This window comes from Artibeus jamaicensis, unplaced genomic scaffold, assembly GCF_021234435.1.
Source record: "Artibeus jamaicensis isolate MK-2021 breed Jamaican fruit bat unplaced genomic scaffold, CSHL_Jam_final contig_426, whole genome shotgun sequence".
Taxonomy (NCBI): Eukaryota; Metazoa; Chordata; class Mammalia; order Chiroptera; family Phyllostomidae; genus Artibeus; species Artibeus jamaicensis.
In genome coordinates, this window is record NW_026521826.1 from 4,120,795 (window position 1) to 4,142,799 (window position 22,005).

Consider the following 22,005-nt stretch of genomic DNA (forward strand, 5'->3'; position numbering starts at 1 on the left):
GTTAATTTTATGTGTCAACATGGCCTGGCTATAAGATGTCCAGATCACTGGTAAAATGTTATTTCTGGGTGCACCTGGGAGGGCATTTCTGGAAGAGATTAGATTTGACTGGTAGACTGAGTAAAGCAGATTTTCTTCCTCAGTGTGGGTGGGCATTATGCAATCTGCTGAGGGCCTGGGTAGAACAGAAAGAATAAGGAAGGTGAATTCACTGTCTCTTGAGCTGGGACATCCATCTTCTCCTGCCGTCCGACAGTGCAGATCCTGGTTCTTGCACCTTCAGATTCTTGGACTTACATCATCAGCTCCCCAGGTTCTCAGGCCTTTGCACTGTGACAGAGTCACACTGTGGACTTTCCTGATTCCCCAGTTTGCAAACAGCAAATTGTGGGGCTTCTTTGCCTCCTTTAGTATGTGAACTAATTCCTATGAGAAATCTCCTCTTATATATGTCTCTACATAGCTCTTGTTGGTTCTGTGTCTCTGGAGAGCCCAGAACACCTATGTGCTTGCAGCTCTCTCCTTGACGTCTTTCAGCTCTGTGTCTTTGGAATGCTATCTCAGCATAAATGGGAAAGGACTAACTATGCTATTAGGCAGGATTTCGGCCAAACTTAGTTGACTCCATAAATGCCTCTTCTGAAGTGTGAACGGTCCCTCTGAGTTTAAAGTGTCATCACTGACTTAGTCCAGTGGGATGAGAAATGTACCATTCCTTGTCTACAAGGTAAAGGGTTGGCTCATGAGGATCTATATATGCTATTCTAGCTTAGTTGGTCAGGCACAAAATAAATATGAAGCCTCCCTCCGTGTGTGTGGGAAATCCCCAAGAGCACCAGCAGGTTTGAAGATCTTCTAGGAAAACTTATAGGACTGGCATGTAGTCATACTCATGGCTAAGATTTGTTACAGTGAGAGAGTACAGAGCAAAATCAGCAAAAGGAAGAGGTGCATGGGGATAAGTCCAGGGGAGACCAGGCACAAGAGTCCTTCTAAGAGTCCTGTCCTAACGGAGTCACTTAATTGCCCCAGTGAAAAGTTGTGACAACATGTGTGAGATGGTGTCTACCAGAAAAGCTTGTTAGGCACTCAGCAGTCAGAGTTTTTATTGGTGCTGACCATGTAGACACCCGCTGCCTGGCATGAACCAAAATTTAGGAAGGAAAGCAAAACCTTTTGCTCATTTTGGAAGCCTTCCTATGCATGGTACATTTTTTCCCCTCAGCTTGAGCAGAACAAATGAGACACTTATGGTTGTCTCAGGGCAGCTGGCACCATGAATTTTAGTGACTTTTCCTTAAGTCTTTGGGGTCCGACCTGGGCTTGGACTGTTCTTCTCATGCTGTATTTCTGAAGGCCTAGGTAAAAGCTCTTGTACTTCTCTATTGCTTTCTTTCCTTACATAACCAGTCCTAAGATTGTTTTCTTACACACACACATACACACATACACACACACACACACACACACACACACACACACACACAGCCTGCTGGAGTATTTCTCAAATTGTAGTTGTCCGTGTGATACTCTACACTCTAGACAGTATGGGGTCTGGACTCAGACATACTTCTTGACTTGTGACTTCTGACAAATGGCACTACCTTTCTGCACCTTATCTGCAAAGTGGGAGTGTCCTTCAGGATTTGGGGCTTTGCAGTGATGTGTGCAAAGAGTCTGGCACTGAACCCAGATTGAGAGCGCCCAGTGTGTGGCCACTGTGGTAATGATCAGGGGCCGGGGCAGGCTGGAGCCAGTCAAAACTGTGATGTAGGCTGGGGTCCTGACTTACATATTCCAGGCTGTTCTTCTCACGAGTTATGAGCCCCCCTTACTGGGATAACAGCATCTAACAGGTGATTGCTTAAAAATTCCAAAAATTTATAGGCCTGAATGATCAAAATCTCCATCCATTATGGAAACATTTAAAAATTTCCTGTGATATTTTCAATAGTCAGGGTTCTCCAAAGAGAACCAACAGCAAGTAGATAGATAGATAGATAGATAGATAGATAGATAGATAGACAGAGATTTATTATGAGGAACTGGCTCATGTCATTGCGGAGGCTGAGAAGTGCCATGATCTGCAGTCAGCAGGGTGGAGACTCGGAAGAGAGCCATGGACATAATTCTCCAGTCTGAGGGCAGGAGAAGCTCATATCCCAGCACAGCAGTCGGGCAGAGAGGGTGAATCCTCCCTCATCTTGATTTTTGAACTGTTTAGGCAGAAACTACACTGATTGCATAAACACTCAGCCACTCTTTTTCAGTTAGGTCATGGGAACTCTCCCAAAATCCACATTGTCAGTTGCCAGCCAAGGGCCAGCCTTGTCAGCAGGCCTTGGAAGGCTAGGAGTCAGGCCTGCTGTGATAACTTTGCTGCAGACCTTGCTCTGTGCCAAGCTTATCGTAAAGTGCTTCTGGGGCTGAAGTCATTCGCTCTTTATCCTGAGCATCTGTCTTCCTCCTCTTCACTTGGACACAGTGATCACAGATCTGTCTTAGAAAAGAACCCTAATTCTGTATAGCTCTTGGGGTCTTTTGTCCACCTCTGGCACTCTCCTTCACATTAGGTAAATGACCTTGTTTGTCCTCTGCCTGATGGAATTATGTCCATAGCTGTCATCTCTGAATTGGAAGGATGAAAAGGCACAGCTCTTGGACATTAACTCAGTTCTTTTCTTAAATGTTTAGCTTCTAAGAAAACTCAGTTTCTAAGCACAGATTATTATATCAGTTGAGGTCCCTGGGCATGTCTTCTTTGAGTGGTCACCTTCCTGTTTATGGGGACCCATTTCCTATTTGTTTCACTGGTGTGGGCATTAAGCAGTTTGATAAAATTTGCTTACTATACCTGACCTCTTTCAGAGGGATAGTGAGTCTACATTTTGGGTGTCGTGCTAGGGATTGTTAACTTTGCCATTGAAACTTCTCGCCATAGCTCCTGAAGTTTGAGACATCGCGGTAGAGATGCAATAGGTGTGTTCTCTGTGGCGTGGCGGGAGCCCACCTCGTTCCTCTCTGCCTTGTCCCAATATACCACACAGTTTTGACTTTAGTTAAAAAGCAGTTTGCCTTTGGACACTGAATGTGAACCACAACCTTGAACAGCACTGTATTACTTTTATTTTTTAGAAAGATATTTGGATTTTGATTTTCCATGGAATTTTCCCAAGAACTCAGCCTTCTGGTGCAGGATTCTTTCCCATATCTTTCTCCAGTTATTAAAATGGAGCCATGCCCTGCTCGTGTGTGAGAGACTGTGGTCTGCTCAGGACAGACGTCAGCCACTCTTGTCTGTGTCTGCCACAGGCTATTGTGCCGAGTCCCAATGCCTGGCTATCTGGGGACTATTGTTCTGTATACCACAGGAGGAAATTATTTTTCTTTTCCACAACTCATTTGTGTAGTTATTATGACAGGTGCTTTCTGTGGGTAAAAAGACTGCATGTGTCCCAGAGACCAGAATGGTTGTTTGTTGTGGTTTAGTATTGATTGAAAGCTCTCATCTAGGGGGGACAGTTATTGAATGGAGACCAGGCAGCGAGAGCCACCTGTTTTCAAAATTATTCTGTGAATGTCCATCCCTTTAAATTTACAGTAAGTTTTATCACCATTCAGTGAGTTGCAGAGACTAAATTGATAAAGTTGAAATGGCGTGCATTTTGCTTGCCTGCATTTGAGGGCTTGGTTGTGGTGACAGCTGCAGCTTTTCTCTAAATCTTCATCCCTCCCCTTCCATTAGCCTCCCCATGGTGAACATCTGTTGCCCAAACAGGCTGCACACCTGCACTACCGAACAGTTCACACTTGAACGTAAGGGTCCCAGGGTCCTGAGAGGGCTGAGGACTTCCTTGGTTGCCTCTGCTGTGTCTTTGATACCAGACAGGCTGAAGAGGTTTTCATTTCTCTCAATAAAACAAGAAAGCATTTGGTGGTCTGATTTGTCTTCCTGTCTAGCAGAAACTTCTCTCTAAATATGGTGGAAACCAGAGACCAGGCTCCTCTAGGTTGGGGTTCATTCCTCCCAAGTACTTATAAAAGAGGCCTTTAAATTATACATAATTATGAAATAGTAGATCTGTTGCTCATTGTTATTTTTCTGCCATTCTTGTTATATTTTAATCCTCTGGATACATTTTTTGTTGCTGTTTAATTTGCTGTAACAAAAGCTGAGCTTCTTTTTTTCCACTCAGTCTAAACCTAATTTTTCTTTATGCATTTTACTCAAAAATGGCAACTAAATCCCCACCCCAAACCCAGGAAGCCCTTGATAATAGTTTCAGTAGAATCTCCAGAATATAGAATGGATTGGGAATTATATAAAATGAGTTTTCTTGCGCAAAAAAGTGAAAAAAAAGAGGAAATTTGCAGTTTATCTTTGAAGTTATGAAAGAGAATTGTTTGATGATTAAAAAAAGGCATTAGTAGCTCTGGCTGCTGTGGCTCAGTGGATTGAGTGCTGGCCTGTGAACCAAAGGGTTGCTGGTTTGATTCCTAGTCAAGGCACATGCCTGGAATGTGGGCCAGGTCCCTGGTGGGGGACGTGAGAGAGGCAGCCACACATTGATGTTTCTGTCCCTTTCTTTCTCCCTCCCTTCTCCTCTCTCTAAAAATAAATAAATAAAATCTTTTAAAAATGCATTAGCAATAATTCTTCAGGTCTTTTTAATGAATTAAAATGCAACAAAACTCAATAAAATTTAAACCACAGGCTCAAAGAATTATTAAAGTAGTCTTTACTAGTACTTTGCTTTTCTTAAAACTTTGATTTCTCTTAAATACTATACAAAAATAGAATGTCATTCTACTACTAGCATCTTCTTTCAGATAGATCTGCAAAGCCCTTGCATTCATATTCAGTGCTTTCAGGTTCACCCCAACCTTGAACATTTACCTTTTTAATTCACACAGGTCTAAAGTCTTCATAATAGGGCTCTTTTAGTTGGTGAAAGGTTGTATGTGGAATGCCTTTCAGCCACCTTAAAGCATTTTGGGGAAAATGAAAACTTGCTTTCTCCATTTCATTTTTAAGGACAAGCACGTGAGCAGGGACCACTCCAGGAAACGTCCCGTGGTGGCACAGGTCAGGCAAGACTCTGAGGGCAGCAGGCATTTCTTGGCCCATTTTCCATCTTATTTTTCTTCTTATCTCCCTTGCTCTTTCTACTTCTCCTCCCTCACTGTTTCTTTCCTTTTTAATATTTCCCTTAGATTTTGAGCCTTTTTCTTTTACTGTCTTTATATATTAGTTCATAGCAGTTGAGAAAACAGTGACACCCCTCTCAGACAGGTCTGTTTTGTTAAGGGCTCTGGAAGAGAGATCCAAAGAAATTAAACTTTAATAGTGAAAAATTTTGGCTTGAGTAGGAAGGATGTTTATGAGCAGAAAGTGTTCTCAGAGACCATCTGTTTCTGATGCTTATAGCACAGAGATGACGGATGCCCATTGTACCTTGGACACTGTGGTCAAATGTACAAATGGATACATGATGTTGCTTGGATTTTGGGGACACTCCATGGCAGAGGAGGGGACAAACAAGTATAGAAATTAGTAGTCACCTTGTAATATTGTAATCGCCTTCCTGAGGTCTGGACTGTGTATTGCGCTCATACGTCAGGCATGAGAATGGCCAGGGAAGCCTCCAGGCCTCTGGTCTCTTGGACTTTGAAGAGGAAAAAATGCTAATTGAGTTAATGTCAGAGTTCTGAATAAAACCACCTTTGAACTGTTGAAATACTGCAAGCTAGAGTTTAGTTAGCCTTAGCTTTGGTTCTGCCATGTTTGTTTTGGTGTCTTTGGCATGAAGGATGGGTGTTAGACTCTTGTTACTTTCCTGGCTTCCATGTTAGCTTTGCCGTTACTGACTGTGAGATGTCTAGTGATACGGACCCCGGCTCATGGGGTCTGCCACATTGTGGATGAGGCACAAGAAATTCACATGGATTACCGACCTGTAGAGGAAAAGGGACAGCATGGCTTCTCTATCAAGAGGAGAAAAAAGCCTCGGCCCTTGCCTTGACCGGCCTTTATTTCTTTTCTGTACACATTACATGAGGGTCCTCATTTACTATGCACAGGTACACTTTAGGTGGTTACCTTTTACAGAAAACAAAGGACAGCATCCTGCTAATCACATCACAGAAGAGGGATATTTGCAAATGAAAAGGGAAAAGTGGTTGAATCACTTACACTTGTCCTTGGAAGGTTTAGCATGGATTTTAGGAAGTTACACTAAGCACTTTCTGCCTCAATTCAGGGCGAGGGAGTTTGAGCAAAAGAAAGTCTCAAAGTGGCCTAGGTACACTGCAGGCCTGATTCCCTACAGGAGAACCTATCCGTGGACGTGGGTCCTGTGCATCTCTGAGTGGGAGCTGGGCCCACACCATACACAATGGTCTCCTATAGTCTAGCACCAAAATATGGACAAGAAAGGGAAGTCACAATTGGATGGCAGAGCAAACAGACTTTCTTCAGGTATTCAAAGTGTCATCATCTAGTAATATTAACACACATTTTTAGACAGGAGTCTGTCTCCTGGTCTCTTCAGGACTTGCCTTTGTCCATTATAATCATCACATTTGCACTGTCTGCAGTCATAAAAAGGGAAAAATATTCACTTTTTAATGTAAAAGTCATAAACCATGCCTTAACTGCAGAAAATTATATCACTAATTTATTTTCATTCTTAGTGTAACTTTTAATTGCCTGCCTTATTTTTGTGCCTGACTGTTGTTTTCTGGGACAAAGTTAACAATGTTTTGAAAGTCAGTTCAGAGGTGAATGAATAATACAGTCATAATAGCAGATATAGGCATGTTGGCATTTGGTGAATGTCAAATGCTAATTTTAACAATAATAAATTTTTAGGAGGACCAAGAGGTTCCCAGCTAGTGAAAGGAAGATACTCTGTGTGAGATTCTCCTGTTCCTTATAGATACCACTGTTAATTTCTACTGCAGCTAGAATGGGACATGTGGCCTCTGCTTTAGTGATTACCATCACCACTCAACCTTCTAATATTTGAGAAAGCTCAGATTTTTCAAGTAGAAAAAGCCATGGTATATACCCTCTCTCTTGTAATCTAGGCCCTTTGCAGCCACCTCCATGCCAGTGATCACCAAACCCTTAGGAATTAGAACCGGTTGTTCTACTTGTTGATCTGATTTTAGCCTCCCCTTTGCCCCATGCCTTCAGATGCTATATATGCTGTACCTTGGTGTAGCTTTGACTTCCTTTGAGAATTCTGTGACATCTTCGAAGATTACATGAGACCCAATTAACTTATTCATGTTGGGAATAATTGAGCTTAGTGGAGGGAAGGGATTCTGGAACAGGATTGGAGATCATTCCAACAGGCAGTTTTCCCCAGTGTATCCTAAGATACCTCCTCACCTCTTTCATGATCAGTTGTTTGGATCTAATCTTTTTGGTCTTAGATCTTATCTTAGCATTGAAGGTACAACTTTAATGAAGTAATTTAACTAAAGAGATTCATGCAAGGTCATTGTCAGTATCAACGGAAGTATTGTAAAATTGGTTACATCCTCCTTTATTCCTCGTGTGTTTGTTTGTGTGTGTGAAGACTTCCCCTGCAGAAAGTTGACTTTCCTTAAGGGTCCTTAGAGGGAAAGGTTGGCAGTGTTCCATCCCATCAGGACAAGAGGCTCAGTAGGCAGCCTCTAGAGGAGAGTTTGTAGAACTGCCTGGACATCTCACCAGGTTTATTTGTGGAGAAGAGAATTAAGCAGCACTTGAATGATTTGAATTTTCCATGTGAAAAACAAAGTGAAAGATTTTTCTGACGTCAAACATCTTGTTTTGGCCTATGGGACACAAGTTATTTTTCTCTTAACCTTATTTTAAAAAATTGTTTTCAATTACAATTGACGTACAATATTATTAGTTTCAAGTGATTAGACACAGTGATTAGATATTTATGTACCTTTACATCATTTATGTACATCCTAAGTCTAGGACCTATCTAATACCATACCTAGTTATTACAGTATTATTGACTGTATTTCCTGTCCTGCATTGTACATCCCCATGACTATTTTTATAACTGGAAATTTGTACTTTTTAATCTCTCTCATTTTACTTTTTTTTTTGCTTTTAAAGAGAGCAATAAGAAGCAATTACCTCTGGAATATTCTCCCAGTGAAAAACATTAGGTGTGGCCCTGTGGAAATGAGGTGTGGTCCTAAGGAAATGAGGTGTGGTCCTAAGGAGAATGAATGGCAGAGTCATCCAAAATGCTGACTCTGTCCCACAGGGCTCTGTGGTCTTGGCATGTTTCTTAAGCTCTCAGTGCTCTGGTTACTTCATCTGTGTTATGGGACAATAATCTCACTGGATAATGTTGGTGATTAATTGAGATCATTTTTGTAAAATATTGGAATAATCCCTAGTACATGGTAAGCAGTTCATGGTTATTGTATGATTCTGTTAGGTCATTTTATTATGTAATGAAAGATTCTAGTTTCTTAGTACACTGATGAGGTCTTAGGAAATCTTAGGAACTCGGAACAAATGTCTGCTCAGGCCATTGTTGAGTAAGTATTTGGCCATTACTTGGTCATTTGGATTAGAGAAGAAGGCCTGTCTAGCAATCTATTCTTTCATCAAAGTCCAGTTTGTCACACTCTCTTGGAGCATGCAGAGCCCCTTCGATGCAGAGCAGACAGGGCCCAAACGGTCCTTCCATCACCAACCAGCTGTGTATGCCTTGGGCAGGCCTGCCATTCATTCACTTGTTCATTCATTTACTTCCCTCCATTGTAAAATGGTGTTAGACTGTTTTAAAGTAAATTAGTGTTATTCACAATAGCCAAGATATGGAAATACCATACATGTCCATTAATATATATATGAATGGATAAAGAAGACACAGTCTGTATCCACAATGGAATTTTATTCAACCATGGGAAAGAAGAAAGTCCTGCCATTTGTGACAACATCGATGAACCTTGAGGGCATCATGCTAAGCAGGGTAAGTTAGTTTGAGAAAGACAAATACCATATGATATCACTTATATGTGGAATCTAAAAACCTTAAACTGTGGAAACAGAGAGTAGAATGGTGGTTTCCAAGGGCTGGGGGAATTGGAGAGATGTTGCTCAAAGGGTCAAACTTCCAATGGTAAGATGAGTAAGTTCGGGGGATCTAATGCAGAGTATGGTGATTATAGTTAACAACACTGTATTAGATACTTGCAAGTTGCTAAGAGAGTAGATCTTATATGTTCTCATCACAAAAAAGAAATGGTAATTATGTGGTATGATGGAAGTGTTAGCTAATACAATGGTGGTAATTATATAACTATTAACATATTATACACCTTCAACTTAAAAATGTTATATGTCAATTATTTCTTATTTTTAAAAAAGATTGGTGTTCCACTCCTAATAGTACTTAGTACAGATCTCTACTCCCCTCATCCCTCCAAGAAAGGAAAGAAAGAAAGAAGGAAAGAAAGAAGTTTCCTTATACAACCATAATAACATTATCACAACTAACACAATTAATAACAATTTTTAATTTCCTGTAATATACCATTCATATTCAGGTTCCCTGGTTCTGGCCAGGTCATGCACTGAACTTACTTTATGTTGCTGTATTCACTTCATGTGCAGAAATAATAAATGATCTCTGAGGCTCAGGGAAGCATGAAAGTTTTATGACTACAACCTCTAGGAAGTGCTGCTCTGATTGTATTCATTTATCTCTTGTTCTTGGAGGAAGAGAATTCAAATATTATAGACATAAACTATGGCTCTATAGCAAGATGAAATGGAAATTCTTGATTTGGTTCCTGGAACCAATCCAGGTGGGTTGGAGGTGCCTCCCAGTGGGCTTGTCTCATGGGTTGGTCAGCCCTGGCATCAGCACCAGTGAGATAAACTGTACTCTCTCCAGAGAGAGAGAGAGTGAGTGAGTTTTAGGCCTAACAGGTTTTGGGCTCGAGTTTTATATGCTCCACAAATTTCATAATACTAGTTAGAGTTAAACACAAGGACTTTGCCAGTCCCTTTTATTATTTATTTATTTATTTGTTTGTTTGTTTATTTATTTATTTAGTTAGTTAGTTGAGACTCTGGTTTTTTATTCAAAGATACTACATGCTGGATCTGAGGTTACCTGTCTAAGAAAACTTTCATTGTTCCAGAATGAAGGAATGAAAAGGTCATGCACTGACTGCTTAGTGCCCCCAGCCCCAGAGGTCACGGTGATTGGCACATTCTCTGCATGAAGCAGTTGCCCCATGAAGTCCCTTCCCAGCTTTTTGGCCTTCCCAACCTGCCACCTTGTTAGGTGTGTGAAGAACGAGGCCCTTTCCCACCTGACCTCTGAATCAGTTGGGAAGTAGGGCTGAGCGTTCTGGCAGGTGGAGACCAAAATATAAAGTTTATTCCTAATAAAAGTTAAATCGGAGGACTCTGGTATTTAACAATAAAGGACTTCCTAATTCTGCAGCTCTGAGTTAGACAGTGACTGCTGTTCCACCGTGGGCCTCTTCTCCTGGTGGGAGGCATTGGGGAAAGAAGCGGTAGGTGGGCTTCCAGAAGATTCTCAAGAGAAGGGAAGAAGAGGCTGAGTGTTCACCCCTCCTGGTCAGCCAGATAAGTCCCTCTTCCTGCCTGCCTCCTGCCCATGGAAGGGAGGAGAGGAGTAGGGGACACGTGGAGGTGCAGCCACAGAGAAAAGGAGATCAGGAGTGTAGAGTGACTCTCCCTACTTTATGGTCACCTTTCTCTTGGGGCATGGCATTCCGTGGTGTCATGGGTGTCTTGTGGTCTCCTCTGTCTTTGCTTCATAGACTCATTTATTTGGAGGAGTAAGGGAAATGGGGTAAGTTCTGAGAGTAGTAGTATTCCATAAATATTGTCATTTATATGATATACAGTCCTTGAATAGATTAATCCCTAAAAAAATACATACTCAAAATTTCCCCCAAACTCTGAATATTGGTTGAATAAATGAATATAGCAATCATTTGTTTGCCTTTGGAGGGAGGCGAAGACTTACGGATGGGGGCGTGTAAGGAAGATTTATTACCTAGAGGAATTTGGCTTCTCTGAAGGGGTGTTCATAACCTGAGGGTCCTGGAAGTCAGATCCTCTGGCCGACAGACCTTCTGCCCTGGATCCTGGGAACCAAGACAGAGATGCCGGGGACCTGAGGCAGTACTTGTTTTGGGAGCCTCCTTTTTTCCCCAAGTGGCCAATAGTCCCCTCGTTGAAGGAGGAGAGGCTTGGAATGAGCCATCCGGGTCCCATTAACAAGTTGGTGAGGTAGGGAAGGAGGAACCTGGGGCGGGTAGAGCAGGTGGGTTGGGTAGGCAGTGTTTGTTGATTCCTTACAAAGTACAGAAACCATACTTTGTTTTCAGGCATGTTCTGAAAGTAAAGCATGGAGCAGAACAATGATTTTTGTTCAGATTAATATAACAGAAGATTATATTACATTTTTGACAGTTAAAATAATTATAAAATATACATACCCAAATTTTCCATTTTAGCCACTTTTCGGTGTACGTTTAATGGCATTAAGGGCATTCACATTGCACCAGCACCAATTTCCCAGAACATTTTCACTTTCCCCAGTTGAAACTCTGTACCCATTAATGGCCCATGGTAACTAACCCCAGGTAACCACCATTATACTTTCTGTTTGTGAATTTTACTAACTCTGGTTACCTCATATAAGTGGAATCGTACAATATTTGTCTTTTCATGACTTGCTCATTTTACTTAGCACAATGTCTTCAAAGTTCATACACATTGTGGCATGTGTCAGAATTTCCTCCCTTTTTGACACTAAATAATATTCCATTGTATGGATATATTACATTTTAAAAAATCCATTCATCCGTCACTGAGCATTGGGTGGTGTCCACTTTTCGCTATTGTGAATAATACCAATATGAACATGAGTGTACGCACATCTGTTTACAGTACATCTTTTTAAAGTAACCTTTTAATTGAAGTACAATATATACATTACACTTTTAGTGACCATAACACTTCACCTCATTGTGGTGACTCACATCGAACCTGAATTTATTATCTAAATCCCCTAAAGTTTAAATGCAGCCACTTGAATGTGTTAAAAATGTAACACATTTTATTGTTGGGCCTTGATTCTTTCGTCCTGAGTAGTTAATTTGTGTGCACTGACTATACATTTAATCTTGCTAGATCCTGTCCACTAAACCAGCCTGTCAAGATCTTTTGGAAAGCTGAGTCTTTCATCTGCTTTAATTTTGGGTTGTCTACAAACGTGATGATTATATCCTATCTATCTCTATATAAGTCTTGCTTCCCCCGGTTGGCTTATTTCTTTGGGTCATTCACTTATCTATCCAACTTTTCTCACCTCTAGTCCCATTTTTCATTTTAGTCCAAAGGACACCATGTGGGAGTTTGTCACCTTATGGTATATATGTCTGCATATTTCCATGCTGTGACAGTCTACAAACCTGTTTGGAGCGGAACTAAGCCAGAGGAGTCATACACACTCTTATTTTTATGGTCAGTAATGGTAGCCACAAAAAGGTTGCAGGTGAGTGAGGGTTAGGTATTCTCTCACAGCCTCACTCCCAGGTTAAAATGAGGACAAGCTGCAGAGCAAATTTGGTAGCTGGCATTTGTTAAACAACTGTGTATCAGTAGTCAGGCAGAGTCCAGGCCATGTTCTGTTCTGACACCTGAAGCCCCCACTCTGTGCTTCTTTGGTGCTCTGACTACCACTTGGGAGGAATGCTTTGCTTGAGGCAAATCTGCCAGTATTCCAAAGGCAGAGTTCCATCACCCTTATGCTAGGCGTCAGGCAGCCAGGACTGCAAACCAATGGCCGGATATTTTTCATAATCCGGTCTCAGGTATAGGCCTTTCTGGGTGGGTTCTTAGACCTGTCTGTTCAAGGATAGGGAGTATCTGAAATGCTTTACCACATTCTTAACACTTATCAAGATAGTTATTAACAAGTTCCTAATTTCACCAAGGGAGGGAAAACATTTCTGACAATCATTTCTGATAGCTAGCGGAGTATCTGGCATTATTGAAATATAGATAAAAGCATTTTGAGTTCCTACTGCTGACTTAAGGACTTCTTGGTTAGGCCGCTAGCTGACCAGCTCAAGATGTTGAGATGTAACTTATGTAGAGTAAATTCACAAGTCTCAACATTTTTTTAACTCATAAAATGACTACATAGATCAACATGTACAACCTTCCCAGTGCCCTTGAACAGCAGTCCCCAACCATTTTGTCATTAGCACTGGTTTCATGGAAGACTGGGGTTGGGGGCGGTGGGCAGGAGGCGGCGCTTGTGCGAGCTTTGCTTGCAGCCCAGTTTTTAACAGGCCGTAGACTGGTCTTGGTTTGCGGCCCAGGGGTTGGGGACCCCTGCCCTAGAAGGTTCCCTGCTACTCTTTCGTGGTCAAAATACCCCCTACCAAAGGTAATCACTATTCTGGCCTTACTAATTACCATAGATCAGTTTTCCTTGGTTTGAATTCAGTTAAATGGAATCATACATTTTGTGAGATTTTTTCATGTTGTTGCATATAGAAGCTGTTCATTTTTTCACATTGTTTTGCCGTATCTTTTTAACATGAAATTTAGCTATCTGTTCTATATGCGATGGACTTTTGATTGTTTACAGTTTGGGGCTATTATGAATGAAGCAGCTAGAAACATTCCTGTGCATGGCTTTGATGGATGGAGTATGTTACTGATTAGGGTAACTAACTATTCCTAGAACTGAAGTTTACATTCACTATCACATGGAGAATACCAGACTGTCTCTGTAAAATGGTTTTTAAAGTAAATTGAAGGTGTTATGTAAAACTATATTACACAAAGGAATGAATTCGGTTTAGTGTGACTTATATTTAGCAAATCCATGCTGGTACAAAGGCAGATTATTGCTTTTGTGCTCCTTGACTATAATAAATATTCTAAGCCAGAGGGTCAATTTTCTGAAAGCCAAGGTTCCCATGTGAAAGTATGTTTTTTCTTCATGCCTTCTGTAGAAGGGGTAGGAAAATAACCTTTTTATTAATTCTGAAAATAGACATCATTTTGTAATTTCAGATTCTCACTGCGAAAAAAGTCATGAATTAATAAAAGCTCTGAGAATATAAACTAGTTTTGTGGGAGGGGCCCCTTAGTTAAAATGAGTAAGGTTTTAAAATATTCATGTATATATTTCTTTCATGCCACTTTGGGTATTGTGATTAAAAAATATATTTGCTGCTGATTTAGAATCCCTGAATACTCTTATAAAAATGTCATTCCACCTGTGTAAATCAGGTGGTGAGTGAGTTTTTTTCAAGGGCCTGTTTCCCAGTCACAGGCTGCTCCCGGGAAAATCGGTCAGCCTCAAGCACTGATGGATAGAAGTAGATTAGGGAAGCTGAACTCTGACCGACATTGGGGATGTTGTGTTGATGTAGATTTTAAAGAGTCTCTGTTTTATGAAAGTGAAGAATTAGGTTAGCAGTGCTCTTGACAAGAAGGGAAAGAATTTTAGTGACACCAGACTCATACATTTCAGGTATCATTGCCTCCTTAGAGCACCTACCAGTACTTTTTAACAAGTTTACAAGAGGGGAATCTGGCAGAGTGAAGCAACGTTCTAGGTTCAGCAGTCCTGCTCTGGGGATCTTTCCTGCACATGCAGAGCAGCGATGTTTGTTTGAAGTTATCACTGAAGCTTTGTCTGCAGCACCGGAACATCCGAGCCACCAAGTATCCCTCTGTCAGTGAGGGAGTTGTTGAAGGACGGTGTGTCCAGTGGGATGCTGTGGTGTGGTTAGCACAGAATAACAAAGATTTGTGCTCTGATAAGGAAGGATGTCCATTGTCAAGTGAAAGAAGCAAGGTGGAGAATAGTGTATAAAGTATGCTACCCTTTGTATGAGAAAGGTGGGGATATGAAAATATGAAGGTAAATTTGCCTATATTTGCATAAAGAAATACTTGAAGGGTAAACAAGAAACTGATAAAAGTGCATCTCTGTAGTGGGCAGAGGGGGATGGAGTGATTCTGAGTAGGTACCAGAATGACTCCTCTGCATGTATTTTTTACTAGTGTCGACTTTTTGAATCATGCCAGAAAAAAGACAACCAAGAAAAGTGAATGTGTGTGGGCATGCCCTTTGACATTGAAGTAGACCAAGAGTAGGTGGTGGAAAGTAAAGCTAGTTGAATGTATCACGAAAGGGTCAGGCCATCTACGCCACCTCTTTTCTCAGGACCTGAGACAGTGTGCCCAGCCATTCAGTTGGTGAATGCTTATTGAGCCGGTCTGCCCCTCTCACTCATTGTCGGTGGGAGCCTGAGGGTCCAGGCTTTCTTGGAGTTTTTTGAAGGGGCAAACCAACAACACACAGGAGAGGAGTGAGGGAGAGAAGGCTCATGCCACGGGGGCCACCACAGGAGGTGAGAGGAGTCCGTTCTGAAGCCAGAGGGGTGGGTCAATGGCTGATTTATATTTCTGTGTATTAGTGGTGGGTTTGTGAGCAGTACCATTGCACATAGGATTATACAGTGGAATAAACTGTCACTTTTAATTTTTTGCTACACTTGTCAGGATTTCATTTTACTATAATATTATTATTTCAGTTAAGTTTCAAATAAAGATAAAAGCACATTTTGGCAGGCTATTGTACCCGCATCCACTACTCTGTCAGCAGGAGACTAAAATTTAGTTGAATAAACAAGAAGTCGATTTGATCATCATAGTTTGTTTTTGCAACAGAGGGCTACATTGGGGATAATGTTAGCTATATGACTTGTGGTTATAATCACAGTTGTTAAATGGACAAGAATTACTGTGATAAATCTATTTTTTCCATTTAGGGAGGGATTAAAGGTAAATTGTCCATTTAAGATGACATATCAGCTGCAGAAACTAGAAAAACACACATGCGCACACACCACCTAGCCCCTGCTTGCTGCGTGTTTTTATGACGGCTGTTGTCTGAAAGCACTGCAGTGGCATTTCCATAGGAGGTGAGTATTGGAAACACATTTCTCCTATGTTTATTTTTTTTGTTAGTTTGGTCCTTCACTGGCAGATTTCTCTGTCATACTTTCTGGATCAGTTGAAAGATGAATATTTTTTTAAGTTGCTACGATTTAATGAGTTTTTAAAGAGAGATTCTTCTTTGTTTCTTTGGGTTCTATTAAATTTTGGTGAAATTTGAGAAACATAGCTCAGAGCCATAGGAAGATGTGATGGTCAAAGTGTTTCTTGCATCTGCAAACCTACAGCATCTTTTTATTTTTAATTTAATCTTTATTGTATTTTTTTCCCATTACTACTTAGTCCCCTTATACTGATCCCCCTCCCCGGCCCCAGCAATCACTTTATAACATCTTAAGTCTTGATTAGATAAGAAGGAATAACAACCCAGACTAGTACCAGACCAGGGAGTCTGGAATTTTCCTGGCAACCAAAGTCCAAAATATAGTTTTACATGGAACCAGCATATTTGCAAGCAACCCTAAGTTTGTGTTTTAGTTGAGAAAGCACCAGAAATTAGATTTGTTTTAAGGGTTAAAAAAGTATAGAATAATGCTGATCCTTATTTCTTAATTATAATAAGCCCCACTCTATAGAAAGTAAGGAAATGCCCAGGGGTTGCCAAAAATCTATTGTCATCTTAGGAAATACACAGAAAGGTGATGAGGGAGCCTTGCCATTGTATTGTCCCATTCTTTGTTGTGTAAGAGTCGTGGGCTATCTTTGAAGACCGGCTGTTTCAGGATTTTGCCGATCTGTTCTCTTGGAATCCCAGGTGAACTCAGGGGGATGTGCTGTTCCCTTCCCAGTAGATGAAGGAAAGGGAAGGCTGTGACTGCATGAGCTCTCCCCCTCCACCACCTATGGTAACCTTGCAGGGATGTTTGACCACATTGCTGGGCCTGGCTGGGAGTCACCCAAGCTAGTCTGAGATGGTGTGACTGTCCCATTCTCCAGCATTAGCAAAGCGAGGAAATCTTGGAAAAGTGTTTGTTGTGCATTAAACAACTATGCTCAAGGGTAGTACAAGGAATGTAGGAGCTGTGAGATCACAAGGCCCCTGTTTGCTAAGCTGCATTTTCTTCCTGAATTTAATTTCCAGATAGGAAATCAAAGCAACAGAGATACAAAGGGGAGAAAGGATATTGGAAAAATGCAGCAAAGGTGGACTGGTTCTCGAATGCCTTTTGCTGCTTGGGGGTAGTTTAACAAGAGATGTTTTCAAAGTAAGCATACATCCATATGTTCATTGCAGTATTACTTACAATAGCCAAGATATGGAAGCAACCTCAGTGTCCATCAATAGAGGAATGGATAAAGAAGAAATGGTGCATATATACAATGGAATATGAATCAGCCATAAAAAAAAGAATGAAATCTTTGGCATGGTCAGTATATATTCACCTAAAATAAATTTTGTCATATTTCATATCCTTTGAAATTTGGCCACTTATGTATGGTTCATCAAGCAATTAATTATCTTAAGTAGAAGGTGAGATTAAATAGCGTACTCATTCCCTTGCCCTTCTGGATGTGAGGCAGGGAATAATCATCCCTAAACTCTGTCATTGCATATACCTGAGGAATGTGCAAATCTGGTGAGAACAGACCTATAAAGTCCTGAGCTCTGTGGGAGTTAGTGACATGCAGAGCTTCTAATGGTAGATTTGCAATTAAAGGATAACAGGGCAACTTTTCTTCACCAGCTCAGATAAATGAAAATAAAAAAGAAATCCTCTTGCTCATCTGGGCATTTCTTTAGCAGCCACTGATTATGGGTAGTCTTCAATTACCCATGAATTCACAAGTTTTTGCAGGTAATGAAAATTCTCTGATAATTCCAAAATTTCACTTTGGTAGTGATTTCTTGTGTCTACTGAGCCAATATTGTCTACTGAGCCAATATTACTTTAAAAACCACTTTTAACAAGTGAGGTAACCTTCTGAGCAGCCATCACCAGTCCTATCTAGGTTGTGGCATTTAATCATTCCTTGGGCCCTTTGATGAGGGTGTGTTGCCCTCACAGAGGTACAGACCGAGGCTCAGCGAGGTTACATGGAAGGTCACCCATTGAGTCATGGGGTTGGGCTGCACCTTTACCTCTCCGACAGAAGACCCATTCTCTCTCTGAAATGACTGCCTACTCTCTGGTGGAGATGTGGTAAAATGTCCTGAAAGACAGGAGAAGGCCAGAAAAAGGCTGAACAAAAGGCTTGAATTGTCAATCCTGAGTCACCAAGAATTGACAAATATTTGAGAGAGTTCGCTTGAGTTTCTTCATGTAAAAGGATTGTAAGGAGCAAATGAGATAATAGATTGAAAATACTTTGATGAGTACAGTCAACGATAATGTGCCAGGAACACCATCAGTCCTGTAAACCTTTGCCCCTTGAGATGACTCTGAGCCTGGGACCATGTCTTCAAAGGACTGTTTGTACCGTTTGAGAGCTACCTCTGGTCTAGACCAGTGAAGGCTGCCAAACAAAGCGATGTGTTAAGTGAAGATTGTTGTGGCCAGGAGCACATTTGATTAAGATCTCTAGAACTTTCTGGCTAAAAGGCACACAGGTTTTGTTAACTCATTTTGAAGCACACCAAGTATATTCTGTCTCTTGGCTTCGTGAGCAACTTGCTCCTGAGTGGGTGGAGAGTAGAACAAATGGAAGGATGCTCCTGCGTTTAAGTGTGTAATGACAGTAAGAGTTCATGGTCGGGAATCCACCCTTATGTTTTCTTGGTAGGTGGAACTCTGGAAACTGACGAACTGTTAATTGAGCAATGTCCTAACCTAAATAGTTCAAGTATTCAATGAATCTAAACATTTTCACCCCTGTTTAAAAAAAAAGTGAAAATGAGGGATGGGTGTCCTACCTCAACTTTCCGCTCATCACTCACCCTTCGTTTTCTGGGAACAGCGGCTGACGCAGGCTTTGGGATGCCTGGCCCAGTAACTGAGGAGCGACATACGTGTTTGTTGAGTCAAGGAACTCCAGAAGCATCCAGAGAAGCTAGGTTCTTTTGTAAGACTGGCGATCTCTTGTTTGGTCTTTATCCACTTGAAACTTATAAAATATGTTCTTTGCTTTTTTTAATTGAACTTTTCATCGAGATAATTGTAGATTTACCTGAAGTTGTAAGAAATAATACAGAGAGATCCTGTGTGCCCATTGACCATGTTTCCCCAATAGTAACATTTTAGAAAACCAGCGAAATATCTCAGCCAGGATGTTGACACTGATACAGTCCACCCATGTCATTTGTGTAACCTACTTTTTTTATTTAAATATTTTTAAAGTGCTTTTAAAATGGTGACATGTGATTGGGGAAAATGAAAGCCAGGTGTAATCTCCCATGGTAGAGGTGAATCCAGAACTTTGTGAACATCCGTTGGGATGACGCTGGCTCCAGCTGCAGAGGAGAGGAGAGTGTGGGATCACTTGGGGAAGTGGGGGGTCCCTGTGGGGGAGGGGAGGTTCCCCCCTGGAGACATGGGGCTGAGAACACTAAAGTACTGTACTGCAGCCCAAGAAGCAGGGAAGAACATTGCCCTGCATTTTCCAGGGATGGGCTGGCCCCTGTTGAGTGCCCTTCCTGCTTGAGAACCCCCTCAGTCCCCCAGTCTCCAGCCCATGTGGCAGGAACATGTGCAGTGAGTAGTTTAGGCTTGCAGGGCCCCTAAATCTGGTCTACACCCAAATTCCAGACCACACCCTCCCCCTTCTGAACCAGAATTTCCAGAAGGTTTAAGAAGACTTAGCCGCTGTCTTTGTTCTCCTTTTCTTTCATGTGGTTGTTGTTCTTATTGAATTCAGGCAAGCAAATAATTAGACATTGGAGGGCTGAGGGTGTCTCTTTCTGTTCATGATTTGGCAGCCTATTCCCAGTTCCAAGTCTTATCTGCCCTCAGCAGTGCACACAGCATCACACCCCAGCAAGGTGGGTCATTAAAAGCCCATGGAAATTAAGTCAACTTCTCCATCAGAAGAGATTCCTAGGGCATGAAAACCTGCAGCTGCCCTGATCCAAAGGAAATGGGATGAGGAGAGGAGGGTAGTATCGACTGGGGGCCAGGAGCTTGTTCTGCTCCTGGGGTCCCTGGAAACCAGTGCCCCACTGAGCCTAGCGAGTTTCCTCAGCAATGGGAACGTGGTCTCTTCTTATTTAGAGAGGGAAGAGCCTTCCAGTCCAGCATCATTAAGTTCCCAGATTAAATCCAGCATTCCAGGTGAGGAGATAGAGGTTCCCCCACCCTTCCCTTTCCATATATAGATTTAGAAATGTCTGGATTTCAGCCGGTACCAGCAACTCAAGGGGTTAGCTCTCCCCTCCGAGCCAGGCCTTCCCTGTGGGATGTGCAGGCAGCCAGCAGTACCTTTACTGCCTCATGTAGGCAAAGCCAGAAAAGGCATCGTTTCCATACTACCCCTTATCTGATTTGCTACTCTCTGCCATAGACTTGGAAAAGAAGATACACCTTTCACAAGAATTACTAGTCCTTAAACAAATAACCGCACAACAACAACCTCCTATGTGGGGATGCTAGTAATTTTTTCCCCAGGAAAAGTTAACATAATTAAATGCTTTGGCCAAGCACTTATAGTATAATATTGTTTAATAAGGGTTTAAGAATCTGGCCTTTACATTTGAAGTTTCTGGAGAAAATAATAATATATTTTACACAAAGAAATATCACTCGGGATTTGAAAACTCACGTCAAGTTATTCTTTCATTCTTTTTAATAAATCCTGACCTGAGGTTATGCTTGTTGATTTGAGTGAGAGCTTTGATTTGAGAGGGAGAGGAAAGAGAGAGAGAGAGAGAGAGAAGTAGGGATGTGGGAGAGAACTGTCAGTTCGGTGCCTCCCTTTCATGCCTTACTGGGGATCGAAGCCACAGCCTCAGTATGTGTCCTGACAGGGATGGAACCTTCTGGTGTGTGGGATGACACCCAGCTCCCCCAGTCAGGGCAGACTGTTCTTCTGAGGCTTTGTGTGTAATAGTTTCTCAAGTCAGCTGGTTGTTCCTGGCAGAATTTTTTCTCTGTCCTCACTGTAGGTTTACTAGGCTATTTTTAAATATCGAACGTTTTCTTTAGGGCATAGTCTGATATTAAGTAAATGGATGGATATTGAAAAAAAGGATGGTGAATTTTCTGCTTGATTGCTTTGAATTTTTCTTTGATCTAAAGATTTGTCTGCATGGTTCCAAATCTTCATGTATTAATAAGCAACCAGATAATTAGGTTTTTCAGGCTGTTTCAGAATGTCCATTATTATATAGACACAGCAAGCCATGAGGGCTGCATTTGCCCCCCCAGATTTCATGATGATTTTCTCTGATGCTTTTAAAAACTCTGACTTTCTATGTTGTACACATAGGCTTGCTTTTGTAAATTAAGGAAGATGTGCTTCCCCGTCACCCTCAATGTATAACGATTTAATGAAAAATATAAATGTCAACTCTAATCTTGCCATTCAGAAATAACCACTGTTAATTTTTAATGCATTTTCAGGCTTATTCTGTGCATAAATAGTTAAAACAGTTACTTTCATATTCTATATTGTTTCTTCCATTTCTCATTAAATGACATACCCTGGGCACTTTCTCATATTGTTAAATCTTTCCCCCAAATACTCTGTATGCCTTTGGAATCCCAATAAACCCAGGCCGAGCTTGAAGTGGGTCTCATGGCCCTGTGTGCTGCCACCTCTGTGTTAAACAGGGCCCCGGTGTGTGTGTGTGTGTGTGTGTGTGTGTTTGTGTGTTGGACCATTAGTGTCTTCTCATCTTCCTCCTTTCTCCCCATGTGTGCTTTTCTACATGTTTATATTTAGTTCCACTTTCTTGTTTGCCATTGTGGACCAGAAGCTGGAGGCTGAGTGGCCACTCATTGCTCACCGGCTCTCTGCCCATGCACATGGCTGCTGCAGGCTGTGGGGAGCAGGCTCGCTCCTCCTGGAAAGCGGGT

The 22,005-nt window shown here is 41.5% G+C and overlaps 1 protein-coding gene and 1 non-coding gene across 3 annotated transcripts in view; both read left to right on the top strand.

Annotated features, from left to right (window-relative positions):
• CAMK1D (calcium/calmodulin dependent protein kinase ID) overlaps positions 1 to 22,005 on the top strand; it is a 391,400-nt gene that overhangs the window by 69,987 nt on the left and 299,408 nt on the right. The window lies entirely within an intron of this gene.
• Positions 14,478 to 14,602, top strand: LOC119056700 (U6atac minor spliceosomal RNA). Its single transcript, XR_005083930.2, has one exon. It is a non-coding gene; the product is annotated as a U6atac minor spliceosomal RNA (small nuclear RNA).